The sequence below is a fragment of the Ambystoma mexicanum genome, chromosome 2p (genome assembly GCF_040938575.1).
Source record: "Ambystoma mexicanum isolate Mex_15411 chromosome 2p, UKY_AmexF1_1, whole genome shotgun sequence".
NCBI lineage: Eukaryota > Metazoa > Chordata > Amphibia > Caudata > Ambystomatidae > Ambystoma > Ambystoma mexicanum.
The window spans coordinates 1,467,057,053-1,467,071,321 of NC_090923.1; the positions used below are offsets into that span (position 1 = coordinate 1,467,057,053).

Below are 14,269 nucleotides of genomic sequence, written 5' to 3' on the forward strand. Positions count from 1 at the left end.
CGGGTTTTTGGTTGACACACTTCGCAACATGTCTTCCGAATCTTTTTGATACATGGCGAGACGATGGTCTCGCAGTTATGACGTGTAGGCTTTTAGCTCGTTGGTCCAAAGTTGTTTGTTAGAGTCAGATCTAGTTTTCACAAAACTTCTCTTAGCCTTCCTGAGTTGACGTCTTTTCTCGACCAAGATTTGGTCGTAAGTATGGATTGATTTGTTTGTAGATGTTCTATTCTTCAAATTCGGTTTCTTGAAGACGTTCAGAAGATCACTGTAGTCGGGAAGGATAGAGAAGTGCTCTTGAAGCTCTTACTTGGAGTAGTTATTTGTCAGAGAGATGACACTGTTTAGGCTCAATGCAAGTCGAGTTCCATTTGTTACAAGCTTTGGGGCCGAGGCTATTTTTTCAGTTGAAATGGTTGGCCAGGACAGGCATAGAAGATTATGGTCGCTCGCCTTGGTTTTAACCACGTTGAAAGATGAAATGATAGACAGTAGGGCCGATGAGGCTTAGATGTAATCTATTGTTGCCTCCGAACCACAACCTTACCATGTTGGATACTGAGCTGAATTCCCGAAAGTGGCGGCCACATTGAACAGATCTTTAGATTTCATCAGTACTGACCAAGCTGCACCCCTTGCTTCAGCTTTGGTTCTCGTCGGTTTCTTTCCGCATACTGCGTTCAGGTTGCCGCAAACATATAAATGGACTTCAGAGTGTACAATGTATGCTTTGTCGATTTCTTGTTCGACCATATCTAGAAAGTCTTTGTTTGAGATGGCTTCTGGGTTCCAGTACAAGTTTATGATTATTGCTGTTGTCGAGACAAGTCTGTTATGTAGTGCGTCCCAATAGTTCCATTTTACTTGTACTGAAATCATCAGGAAGGAAAGTGTCAGGATTCTAATCATTTTCATTCCATTGCCCATTCTAACTGCAGTTATCAAGCCCGACGAGGGTCGGCCTTTCGGTCCCTTTTTAGCTGTTGCAAAGGCTATTTCGAAACCATCTAAGATGGGTTTTGTGGTAAGCCATGTCTCTTGAAAACACATGATATCAAAAGAGTCAAAGTTCACGTCACCCTGTACTGTAAGGTGCATAAATCCCCGAGTATTCCATGAGCAGAGTTTAGCTAGATTTGTAGTTGGGCCTCTTTTCGAGTCGTCGTCGCCAGAGTTCTTGTTGGCGATGGATTGCTATTTTTCTTGGGGGCCAAGTGCTTTCGGGAGCCATGCCCACATCTTTTGCAAAGGATTTGATTTTTCCTTGTCTTCGTTGCCTTTTTGTTCCGGTTGCACCTTCTGTGTACTCTTTCTTTTAGTCGGCAATGATGGCCCTGCTGGTTTTCTGTCATATTTTGTCACTTCCACCTCGTCACTTTCTTTATTATTCATTGAAGATTTACCCCGTGAGTCAAGTTTTCTGGTATTTTCTTTATGAAGTCTTCGCTTTGGCGAGTTTCTCGTCGATTTGTTCGCCCATGCTTATTGATATTCCGTATTATGGTTCTCTTGAAGGTGTTTTTGTCTCCTAGCCTCAGGGGATCTATCGTTTGAGGAGTTATACCCTTTCCTCGTTGAACAGTTATTTGGGCTGGGGTAAGTTGGGTCATCCCATTTAGCTCTTCTCTCGTCACCAAATTCACTTATGTCATAGCCCATTTTTAGGAAGTCTTTCAAGGAGTCGCGCAGCCTCTGTTTGACAGATTTTGAGGAGATAAATAGATAGGCAGTTGCGCGACGGCCTTCATGAATCGGCTCCACTATTTGCAAATCTCTCGATTCCACTGGTCTTGCTTCATCATTATAAAAAGTGTTTTGTGTTTTGTCAGCGACAGGTTTTGCGGTTTCCAGGCTAGCCATAGGGGACTTGATCTCCACTGTAGTTGATGGCGTCCCCACCCCCTCCCGTTCGTCTGTAGGCAAAGCACTGGATTCAGCTTCATCTTTCTCTTCCACACTGTGAGATAGATTTTTATGATTTCCTATACTGGGATCACCCAGGTCTGGTGTCGAGGCTGGAGTCGCAGATTGTAAGTCTTCTGAGCTGTGCACCACTTCCAGCTTCTCACTGTCAAGATTTGCAGTTTCCAGGCTAGCCATACCAGTCCCAGTCTACACTGTAATTGATGGAGTCTCCGCCCTCTGCCGTTCGTCTGTGGGCAAAACATTGGGTTCAACTTCTTCTTTCTCATCCATAGCACTGGAAGGTAGATTTGTGTGGTTTTCTATACTGGGTCCGCCCAGGTCTGGCACCGGAGCTGGAGTCCCAGATTGTAAATCTTTTGAGCTGTGCACCACTTCCAGCATCTCACTGTCACTTATTTCACATATGTTTTCGAACTTTCTTTTTCTGTGATTCCCAAAAACAAAAAAGTCTGCCACACTTTGAGGCGAAAAGATGTTAGTTGCTTGTTGGCTTTTTGTTTTTGTACTGTCTGTAGATCACCTTATTGTCCTTTTTGGTCTCTGTTTTCCCTCATTGTTGGAATCAAGTCCTTTAGACTTGCCTGGGAGTGTTGGTGTACTTGTCGATGATGTAATTGTCAAAGATTGTTTTTTCGTTTTCAGCGTGGTTTTCAGTTTTTTACAGCACGGTCCTTCATCAGGTTGTATGTCCGGTGATTTTGTTGACTGGCCGCCGTTTGGGTGGCTCGTGTTGCCCATGGTCTCATTGGCTTTTGATGTAACTTTGTCTGCTGACCCTGCTGTGAACGGCGTGCTAGGAGGGAGCGGAGTGATTTCCACCGCCACCCTTGTCGGTTTGCCTGCCAGTTGGTCATGTAGGCAGGGAGCTTTCTGCAAAAGTTCACCCTGTGCATTTTCCGTCATTGTCTCACACCGATCATCCACCAGGGGGACCTTCAGGACGGCCACTACTGGCAAGACTACACCGTCCATGACCTTCTCTGTGGGTTCCTGTTCCGGGAGCCCCACCCTCGGGAGTTCCACTAGGTCCGCCGGCGCCTTAGCCCGTGACTTTTCCCGATCAGCGGCTTGCTCCCCCGGACTGGCTCCCCCCATCACCGTCGAGCTCGATGCCGTCCGTCTTCAGACAGGTGGCGGAGCGTTCGCGGCTAACAGGACAGGGCCTAGCCCGTGGGAGACACCGCCCGGGATCTCCAGCAGAGACGCGGGTCGCCCAGGTGAGTTTGAAGTTGTTTGGACCAGATTTTGGCGTACGGGGAAGATTTCCACTCCCCGCAACTCTTCGTCGTTGGTGCACAGATCAGTGTGCTGGGTTCCCAGTACTGGGAGTGTATTTTTTGCCGTCGCCTCCTCTTTTGACCAAGTTGTTTTCGGACAGAAGCTTCTGCTACTCCCAGGCGTCGATATTGTTGATACTTGGCTCATAGCAGGACTCTGTGTCGTTGCTGTAGCAGTTTGTTTGGTCTGCTTTGAATATAGCTGGCTTTTCTCTGGGTTTGAAGGCAGTTTTCGGCCCACTTCAGCTCGTGTACGGGACCGTGAACTCCTTTGCTGAGAGTCTTTATCACATAAAGTCGTAGTTAGTGAAGAAGTCAGAGTAGCGTCCCCGGCGTCCATGGCTACCATAGACTGCCTGAGACTGCTACTCTGCCGCTACTCCGCGGCCGCTCCGCGGTGTCAGGGAGCTTTTGAATGGTGGTCAGGTGGTCAGGAACAAACAGAGTAGACAGACTGAAGAAAAGAGTAGCCTGCAGTCACTGCCTAAGACTGCTACTCTGCCGCTACTCCTTCTATCTGTGTGGCCACAAACATAGTTGCTTGGTCACAAACATAGTTGCTTGTCACGTCCTATTCCAGGACTTAACGCCCCACAAAAACATGGCTGCTATGGTGCGTTGCATGGTGCATTTCTTGTTGAAAGATTATTTTTGCCTCTTGTTGGTGTAAGTGTGCATGTATTGTTTTCTGCTTCATATGAGAGTTTACACCCTGTAGGTTGTAGGACATTACTATTTCATTCGTCAGTGTCTACATGGGCCTTGCAATAAAGTGTGCTGAGAAAGATCATATCTAGTTTGAGTGTGTATTGAGTGCTTGTTTCGGCCTTGAAAGAATCGGATTGAATCCACATTAGTAGTGAAGACTGGGTGAATTTATGTTGCCATTGTGCACCCCACCAGGTAGTGTCTAATTTGGGGGATGCTCTAGATTCAAGGTGTATCATTGTGAAGAACCTTCGAATTGTTGGACTAAGACAGTGGGCCTCATTACAAGGTTGCCGGTCTGGGAACTACGGTACCGGTAAGCTTGCCGGTACTGTAGTTCCCAGACCAGCAAACTATGAGTTCTGCTCGCGGGTGCCATTACGGCCGCCAGGTCTGTCCTGGCGGCTGTACCGGCACCCGTGGGCAGATCATGTCGGGTGTACCGGCACCCTTCTCAATAATGCCGATGCATCCGTCCTCCCCATTCCATTGAGCCTGGGGCTCAAATGGGAATGGGGAGTAATGCATTCCGGCACCCGCGAATGGGCAATTACCGGGTCTGGCTAGGCCATAATGACCCAGTAATTGCCCATTCGCAGGTGGCGGAAAGTTTGGTGGCAGCCTGCCAGTTTTACCGGTAAGGCTACCGCCAAACTTGTAATGAGGCCCAGTATCTCTTTGGTTTTGTTTGTTGGTTAAGAAAGTATGCAGCACTTCGATTGAATACTAAGGATTACACTAACATTCTTTATTGCTCAGTCCCTGAGGAATGTCCAGTATTAGAGTTCATCTTAAGGATAGAAACATGTTGGGCTATGTTTGAGAACAGATTGATACAAATGTGTTGGATTTAAACTGTGTATTATGTTGCAGGAATAATTGGTTGTATATTTGCTCTTGGGCAAGGGATGAATGTTAATATTTTTGTCACATGTTAGGGCATGTGATCTTATGATTTTACCATAATTGTGTGTTTTTATGTAATTATTAAAGTGAATGTTGTAACACCAAAGAGTATATTTTTCCATTAGTAACATACTTCTCCAGATCCTGAGCTACTATTTTTGTTGACATGCCTCTTATTCGTATATGTTATTACTTCTCACCCTATTTTCCAGGTCCTCTTGTTTAATATGCAGGAACTCATTCTGGGCTTCCAGCGAATCCATCCTATTGGTTAGTTCTGCCAGATCATATGAGTATTCACAGGTGGTGTCTTCCATGTCGCTCATCCTTTTTTCCACTGTTAGCATTTGTTGGTCCAGGGTTGATACTTTTTGGGTCACTGCAGCGATACTTCCATGGATTTCCTTTGTGAGACTGCAGAGGAGATTCTGCAGGTCTGCCTTCGTCGCTAGGGCTTCTGTGTTATTTGATTGATCTGCTATTCCATGGACCTGAGCTGTTATTATTTTCATCCTGCTTCTTTGATCGCCCCTGGCCAGATGAGATCAGTGCAGAGATGTCTGCATTCCTTCCTCCTTTTATGGGTTTTGCCATCATGAGCACTGGTTCTGGAGCATGTTCTGCTCCTGTCATGAGCCGTGTGCTGGTTGTTGCTTCGCGGCATCCTGAGCTTCTACATGGGGGTATTGCCTCTGGTTTTTAATTGGCATATTCCCCTCCATTACAGGGATTTCTTTTGGATATAGCGGCTTCCGGATCCCTTCCTCTTATTGATGGTGGAGCACGGGTTCCTTTCCACTGCCCCAGTCCCGCCGGTTTCCCCTGGAGAGCTGCTCCATCGACCAAGTTTACCAAGGGTCGATGAGGCCTAGATCGCGCCCGTATTAGATCCTCACCTTCTTCATCTCAAGGGGCGTTCTTGGATGCTGCCACTGAAATCGTTTTTGAGGTCAGCTGGCCTGGCCGGTCCCTCAGAGGCAGTTGGCGCTCATCTCTGCTGTCGGAGCTGAACATCCTTGTGTTTCCGGTGCCTTTCCATGCTGCAGTCTTGCGGCGCTAGACCACTGGGGCAGCACTGGGTTCCCACCTCTGCTCACCACTGTGCAAAGGGATCCAGCCAGAGGACCCTCCCGTGGAAGACGTGGGGCAGCGGGTCCCATCAGGCTCTGCGGGACATGCCAGGCTTCTCTCCTTCCCTGGCTGCCTCGCCTCACTGACAGGTTCCAGGCCCCTCTTTTCCCTGCCAGCGCCTCTGCTGGAGCTCCATTCTTCACTGGGTCCTCTGCCCTTGACTGCGCAGGCTGCACAGCTGCTGCTTTTTCACCGCTCCCAGCTTATGCAGGTATATCCAGCGACCCTCTTCATGCCGCCCGACTCGCCGTGCCCCGTACTTTCAGGTAATGCAGGTACCTTTTTTATGCACTCTGATGTCTGTCATTGTTTGCTTATGCTCACATGGTTCAAAACGTTCACCCCTAACTTTCCTCTGGGCTTATATTATGTTCAAGCCCCCCACATAAGTGAGCCTCGCGGAGCGCATTTATTTTGTGGCTGCAATGTTATGCGGCCAAGCCCCCCCCCCCCCAAAATGCTGCATTCCCACCTGCTACCACCACATGTAACACTCAGCATCTTTATTCACAATAAAAGTGACCATTCTAAAATGTATTCTTTTGAAATGCCAGCTGGATGTGAAAAGTATGGGGTTTAAAGCTAGAAGTTGCCATTTCAAGAGTTCCTGTCCTACAACACTAATGGCCCGTGGTCTGTCCTTAGGAAATTAGTGGTACCTAGGGGGGCAGAATGCATTTTCACTTACCAGTTTGGCATGCAAACCTAAAATGCATTTGTTGGGCATTCAACAAGACATTATAAAGGTTAAATGCCAATGACAAGGCTTCATCCTGAGTTGCAGAGAAATTAGTTGTGGGATGTTGAAGGCAAATTATACATAATATATTTTCAAAAGAGAAAAGAAAGACATCTCTGTATTTTTGTATGGTGGTGTTTACCTTCTTGCTGGCGCTGGGTGACTGAGAACCTGCAAGTTAGTCAGGACAGGCTATGACGTGGGTATCTGGTAACTGATTTGCTCCTGTTAGCTTCCTCAGGCGACTGTAGGTTTTGCGCAAATCTGCTTACGGGAATTTCCAGTAGACGTAACTGGATTGTCATTACTTGTGTGTGCACAGTTTGTGATGATGTGTATTTCGCTGAGGCACAAAGTATTTTTTTTTAAACAGACCTGGCTTGAAGAAGGGAGAGGGATTTGACTCCCAACGGAATTTAGTTTGAAAAGGCACAGCCTGCAAAATGCTACATTCTCACATGCTTCCAACACATGCTACACTCAGCATTTTAAATTACAAATGAGTAACAATTCTAAAACATAGGCTTTTAAGATGACAGCTGTGTGTACACAGTACTCGTTTTAATTCTGAAAAGTTGCAATTGCCAGCCTTCTTGTCCTAACACAGTGATGGCTCATGGCTCATGGATTTACTCTATATCATTGTGACCTTGGCTCCCAGGGTTGACACTTATATGATATCAATTTGATGTGGCTGTAATAACTGTGGCCGCTTATCAGTCACCACACCAAAGCCAGGTATGGCTTCTTCTTAGAGTTTACCCTGCCATCTGATAAGGCCATAATCAGGATATTTTGGATCAGAGGTGCAGAAGTTAAGAGCAGCCTCTGCCTGCAGGGACATGATATTGCAGCAGCTATCAAGAAGGCACATGTGACTTTTGAACATGCCCTGCGCCACTGATGCACAGGTGGTACATATGTCGGGAGCCTGATGCAGCAGGGCAGGTGTGCACTAGGCTTTTTTCGTGCAGCTTAATGAAATGGGGCATGCTCAGCAGACCACCTTTTAGAGATAGTTTACCAGCATCATTTTATTTATTGAAAATAAAAAAAAGCTTGGGCTATCTCACCCTCACCAGATGCCAACCTTTAACAGGATCGGGGTTGGAAGCCCACGGCTGAAATGTTCGAGGCAGAAAAGACCAAAAGTTATTTTTCCGAAAATAACTTTTGGTCTTCTCTCCCCTGAACATTTCAGCCTTTGCCCTGTGCTCACCCCACCCCCATACTTACCTTGTGGCGGCACGCTTCGCTGTGTGCCGCCGACTCGCTGTGTCCCTGTGACGCCTGTTCTCCTTCATTTCTTTGAACGGGAACCGGCGCTGCAGGGTCCTTTCCTTTTTTTTGTTTTTTTTTTACTTTTTACAGGACCGGCTGCGAGGGACCACCCCCCCTGCAGTCCCCACTCACAATATAGTGAACAAGGCTGCGTGGGTCAGCCCCGCAACCCCTGCAGCCCTTGCCACTGAATGGGGGATTTGTTCAAACATTCGGCCGTACAGAATTTTCGAAAGGCCGAAATTTGGCCAAATCTTCCATTTGTTCTTTTTTTGGGGACTTTTTGGACGTTTCCCTTTAACAGACACAGTAAAGCATCAGTACCCTTGTTCGTGATGGGGACGCCAGGGAGTTCATGGGTAAAGCTGAACGAGGGCTGAGCCATGGGGTCTGGTCTTGCTCCATAGGCCAAATGCTAACCGAGTCAAGAAAATGGCTGCATAAAACATGGAGTGGAGTTTTCAGTCACAAAAATATGTGTGCAAACTAGTGTTAGTGCTGAGAAGCTATATGTTGAAGTGCCTAAATAGCAGACTGAGCTCACACCCCAGTGCATCACTTAAACTGTGTGATCGTAGGCAAATCGAACAACATATCTGCCAAAACTGGTGATTCAGTTTGCAGGACATGCTGTGAAAACCCACTTATGGTTCACCAGACTAACAGTTACTTGCCTTTTGGCTTACTCACCGAGGCAGAAGCAATGAAGAGTTTCCGTGTTCTGGGGAGGGAACAAGACACCAGTCTTTTCGGGGCATGCTAGGTATTGGAACTGGGATGGGGGAAACATGGAAATGGCGATGGGGCTCTGGGGAGGAGGGACAGTGCCAGTGTTTTCTTGGATATGGTGGAGGGAAGGGAGGCCTAAGAGACAGGGATAACAGTGCTCCTATGTGGAGGGCAGCACCAGAAGGGTGGAAAGCTGTGGCCCGCAGGCACTAAACTTGTGGACCAACATTCTTCAAAGATCCATGCCAAAACAGGAAGTGAATGATCAGACTTCCTATCCTGCCGCTTCCATCAATGAGTGGCAGAGCAGCAGGACCGGAAGTCAGGAACTAGCTCTCCTGTTCCTGTAGGCGTCACGTCAGGAAAGCCTTCCCACATGTAGCTCCACAGAATAATGTGTAAGCTCATCTAAAGATTAAAAAAGAAATGAACATTAAGTTACCAGTAGGTACAGTGCAGAAGTCTCGGGATAATCAATATTTTGAAGCTGTGCTGTGCACAATAAGTACCTCGCCTGCTCGCAGTAGACAAAGGAAACTGTCCACGGTTCATCTGGACATTGCACAAATGGAATTGTTACTTTTAGGAGTTGAGGCAGACGGCAGAAGTTTGTGTTTCCTTGAGAAAGGAGGGAACTCCGCAATGTTTACTCTAAGGGAAAAAGGATGCTTTATTTCAGTTTCAGTGCATCATGGTTAGAAAAACAAGCATTGGAAATGCCAATAAGTTTTGACGTTTACTGCTGTTATTTGCATTTTCCATTTATAGGTATTAGGTTTGATGCGATAAGGGGCGCAGGTGTGCAAGAGAATGAGAAGGAAGGAGATATAGAGCAAGGGAGGAAAATATTAAGAGAGGGAGCCATTGATGATGGGCAAGAGGAAATAGGAGTGAGAAAGGTTGAGAGTGAGATGGCAAGAAATAAAGCAAGTGTGTGAGGAAGGATGAGAGGGGGTGAGGTGGGTGAGTGTGTTGTAGAGAGTTGGGTGCGTGGTGGTAGAGATGTGGGGGTGTAGGGGATGTGGGTGAGGGTAGAGAGAGTGGGGGTAGGGTGGCTAGCAGTGGGGTTGGTGGGTGATGGTAGTTGGTTGGTGTAAAAAAACATGATGGGAGGACTTGTGAAAAGTAGCCCAAACAAAACAACCAACACATGTAATGAGGCTGTGGTGGATTGGAAGGGGCAGAGAGAGTGGGGTGGATGCGGGTAAAGCGAATGGAGGTGGGGGTAGAAAGGCAGCCTTAGGAGGTAAAACAAAAAAAAAACAGGTCTGCAAAAGTAGTGCAAAATTAACATAATTTTCTGTGAAAAGTAGCCCAAAATTGCCCAATATTAAATTACTGCAGCTGGGAAATGGAAAGCCAGGTGCCTGACTTGCTTCTTACAAAGCTGCTGATTGGAGCAAATACTGTTAGGGAACTTTTCATTGGGTGATACTCTTTGCTATGGCAACCAGATATTCTGAGTTTAGAACCCCCATTTCCTCTCCTCCTCTCTCTCTATCTCTTCTGTAACAAAATTCTGTGAATTCCTATGCACATAATAGCAGTGCCTGGCAAATGCTTGTCTAATGCCTATAAAGCTTGTTTTTTTTAACGGGATTAAGTGAAGGACATGCACACTACTTATAATTCAAGTGGCTGAAGGCAGACCTACTTAAGACATTTGTATTACACCGGTAGCTCATTTACAGCGCCAATTGAACCAATAACTCTTAGAAGCAGAGCCGGCCTTGGTGGGGGGGCGAGCCGGGCGACCGCCCGGGGTGCCACGCCCCCCAGGGTGCCTTTTGCCCCCACCATGCCAGATTGGAAGAGTCTTTCAAGGGCTCCCCCAAGCTGGCGTTGTGGCAGAAGGCACAGCAGGTGGCCTTTTACTGTAAAATGTGCCCGCGGCAGGGGGGTGCATTTAAATGCGCCCCTCTGCCGTGGGCACTTTTCACAAGAAAAGGCACCATTAGCCCCACACCACGCCAGCTCCGGGGAGTCTTTCGAGGGCTCCCCCGAGCTGGCGTGGTGGCAGAAGGCGAGGCAGGCGCCTCATTGCCATTGAATGAACCCACGGCAGCGGGCTCATTCAATGGTAATGGGGTGCTAACGTGCCCTATTTAACCTCCTGGCCGAAGCGATGAGGTTAAAAAAAACAAGTGACCCCTCCTGGCCCGCCCTCTTCTGCCTCCCCCCTGTTAACCAGGGGGGTGCGGTGGGCGAGGGGGGGCGCCAATTCCCCCAGGGCGCTGCTGCCCTTAAGGCCGGCCCTGCTTAGAAGACTGCTTTTAAAAAAACATAACCTGGCTGTTGTATATTAATGCCTGAAGGAAGACAGGAGCCAGGCATGGGTTTCACCAGGTCTTTATTTATCCTGATATTCTGGATAGGTTCTTACATAAACAAAGTCCGGAATTGCAAAGGCCAACGTGGCCAACTGGGGCTGGGCTGCAGTAGCTTAAATGTGGCAGCTATTGTGCTAAATTTAGTCCTGTGCTCGGAGGAGCCGGGAAGACGCAGCTGTCCGTGTCCTCAGCTCGTCCCGTAATGCGCGCGTAGCGCGCGGGGGCGGAGCTGTGAGCACGGGCGAGATCTCGCGAGAGCGGGGCTCTCGCGACATCTCTACACACCTCCCTTTTTTTTTTGCGGAACGGGTTCACTGTAACACATAGTCATTGTATCTCACCGGTCTTCTGTGCTCCCTTCTGGGCCTCTCACTGGTTGCAGGGCACGGTCTCTGCTGATCCGGTTCTGGACTTACATTCGGTTTTTCCCGTTCTGTTTCGGTTTCATCTCTTTCTCCGTCGCTTCCTTCTGGTTCTCGCTCCTCGTTTCTCCCGTCATCTCTTTCGGTTTCTGTGCGGGGTGTCTCCTGGGTCCTCGCTTTTTCTTGTCTTCGCTGGTATAATGCTACCCTTTCAAAGTTCCACGTGCGCCCGTCTTCTGTGCGGACGTGATTGGTTCCTTTGTGAGTTACCTTTATGGGCCGACTATACCGGGATCCTGTGGCTTGGTCCTTTCTTGGCAGTTTGATTTTGACCCAGTCCCCTTTTTCTATGTTGGGCGCTTGCTTCGTCCTTCTTCTTTCGTCACTCCACGATTTCATGCGTGTCTTGTTTTTCTCTGTGCGCCATACCACTTCTGTCATGTCGACTGCTTCATCTTCCCTTACTTTCGACAGCCACGGTGGAATGAGGGTGGATGGCGCACTCCTCCCTCTCAACATTTTGAACGGGGATATTTGAGTAATTCCGTTTGGCGTGAGCCTGTGAGCCGCTATGGCTTCTTTGGTGGTTTTGAGGGGGTCCATACCCGACGCTGTTGCTAGTTGGATGGCCCCTTTTATGAACCTTTTCGCCCTCTCCACAAGTCCATTTGCTTGGGGGTGATACAAGGCCGCCTTCTTTTGTTTGATGTGGTTCCTTCTTAAAAATTCTTGCATGTCTTTGGAAACTAGTTGCACTCCATTGTCTGTGAAGACTTCTTTGGGGAGACCTTCCCTTTGGAAGATTTCAGTGAGTACTTCTATGACTGTCTCAGTGGTTATGTTTGGGACAAACTCGGCTTCCACCCACTTGGATAGATAGTCGACCAGCACTATGCCGTATTTGTGTTCCGTTTCCATCGCCTCCAGGGGCCCTATGAAGTCTATGCCCACTTTGGACCATACGGCTTCTGGTATCTCCGTGGGTATGAGAGGTGCTTGGCGAACTTTCAGTCTTTTGTCACTGTTTAGGCATTCATGGCAGCGCTCTATCATGGAGCGTATTTCTTGGTCCATGGACGGCCACCAGTAAGCTTCTCTCACCCTGCGGCGGGTCATCGTGTTCCCGAGGTGTCCCGCGTGGGCCCTGAAGAGAATTGTGCGCCTCATTCCTGTGGGGGAAATGATTTGGTCCATTTTCATGATTATCCCTTCCGTTTCCGACAACTCATCTTGCACCTTCCAATATGGTCTCATGCCTTCTGGCAGCATTTTCTCATTTGGCCACCCTTCTTTGATCCATTTGCGAATCTTAGCCATGGTTGGTCATTCTCGTCTTCTTCTTCCCAGTGTCTCTCACTGAGTTCCAAGTAGTCTGGGGCCCTTATGTCTGAGATGGATGCGACAATGCATTCTCCGTGTAGGAATGAGGTAGCCCCTTCCTTGTTCTCTGGCAGTCTCGACATGCAGTCGGCTTGCGAGTTTTTCCATCCTGAGATGTGACGGATTTCAAATGTGTATTCCTGTAGCTTCGCTGCAATGCGAGCTAGTCTGGGCGTGGATGTTTTGGTGCCTCCCGGACTAAGCATGTGAATGAGCGGCTTGTGATCTGTCACCAGCTTGAACTTTGTGCCCCACACGTATGTTCTGAAATGTTCGACTGCCCATGCGCATGCTAGCATTTCTTTTTCAATGGTAGAATAGTTCTGTTCTGCCTCTGATAGTGCCTTTGATGCAAAGGCCACCACGTGTTCGGTGTCACCTCTCCTCTGCGTTAGTACTGCTCCCAGACCGTACGCACTGGCGTCAGTGGTAATGACCGTATCCCACCCTGGGTTAAAAGGTTGAAGACATGGGGCTTTCATGATATGTTGCTTTATGGTGTCCATCGCCCTCTTTTGGGGTTCTCTCCACAAGAATTCTGTCCCTTTTTTGAGTAGATCGCGTAGGGGCGAAGTGGTTTCTGAAAACTTTGGTATGAATTTCGCATAGTACTCAGCCAATCCTAGAAAAGACCTCACCTCTTCTTTGGTGGCGGGTTCAGGAGCTTTGATGATGGCTTGCATAAGATTTTGTTTTGGACTGATGCCCTTTTCCGAAATCTTGTACCCCAGATATTCAACTTCTTTTACTCCAAATGAACATTTCTCGTGACGTAAGCGCACTCCAGCTTCTTGTAGCTTGTTGAGAACCAATTTGAGGGTGGTGTCGTGCGTCTGTTTGTCCCTTGCATAAACCAATATGTCATCCTGAAAATATACCACATTTTTGACTTTCCTTAGTAGGACGTCCATCATGCGTTGAAAGGCTGATGCGGCTGATGACAACCCGAAAGGCATTTTGGTGAATTGAAATGTGCCAAATGGAGTGATAAATGCCGTAAGAGGTTTCGATTCTTCGTGGAGCTGTATTTGGTGATATGCATTTCTCATGTCTAGTTTGGAGAATATTTTGGCCTCTTTCATCAATAGAATGAGTTCGTTTATGCTTGGGAGCGGGTAATTGTCCGTGATGACTTCTAAGTTGAGGCTGCGCAGGTCTATGCACACCCTTAATTCCTGTGATTGGGGTTTCTTTATCAGGACGACTGGGCTCAGCCATTCGGACGCTTCAATTTCTTCTATCACTCCTTCCTTCTTCATTTTATCTAGCTGTTGTCTCAGGGTGTCCCTTGCTGTGGCCGGTACTGGTCTCACCCGGTGCTTGACAGGGACAGCATTTCTTTTGAGCACAATTTTGTGAATAAAACTTTTAATGTGCCCCGGCTCCTCCGAGAAAAGTGTTGGGTAATCGCTCTTGACAACGGGTCCGCTCCTCGTATTGACTGATAGAACTTGATCTTCTGTGCTGGGATCCAGTCTGATTTTTAGTTTGTCTTGATCG

The 14,269-nt window shown here is 47.8% G+C and overlaps 1 protein-coding gene across 7 annotated transcripts in view; it reads left to right on the forward strand.

Annotated features, from left to right (window-relative positions):
• Positions 1-14,269, forward strand: part of SEC14L5 (SEC14 like lipid binding 5) — a 765,028-nt gene that overhangs the window by 360,638 nt on the left and 390,121 nt on the right. The window lies entirely within an intron of this gene.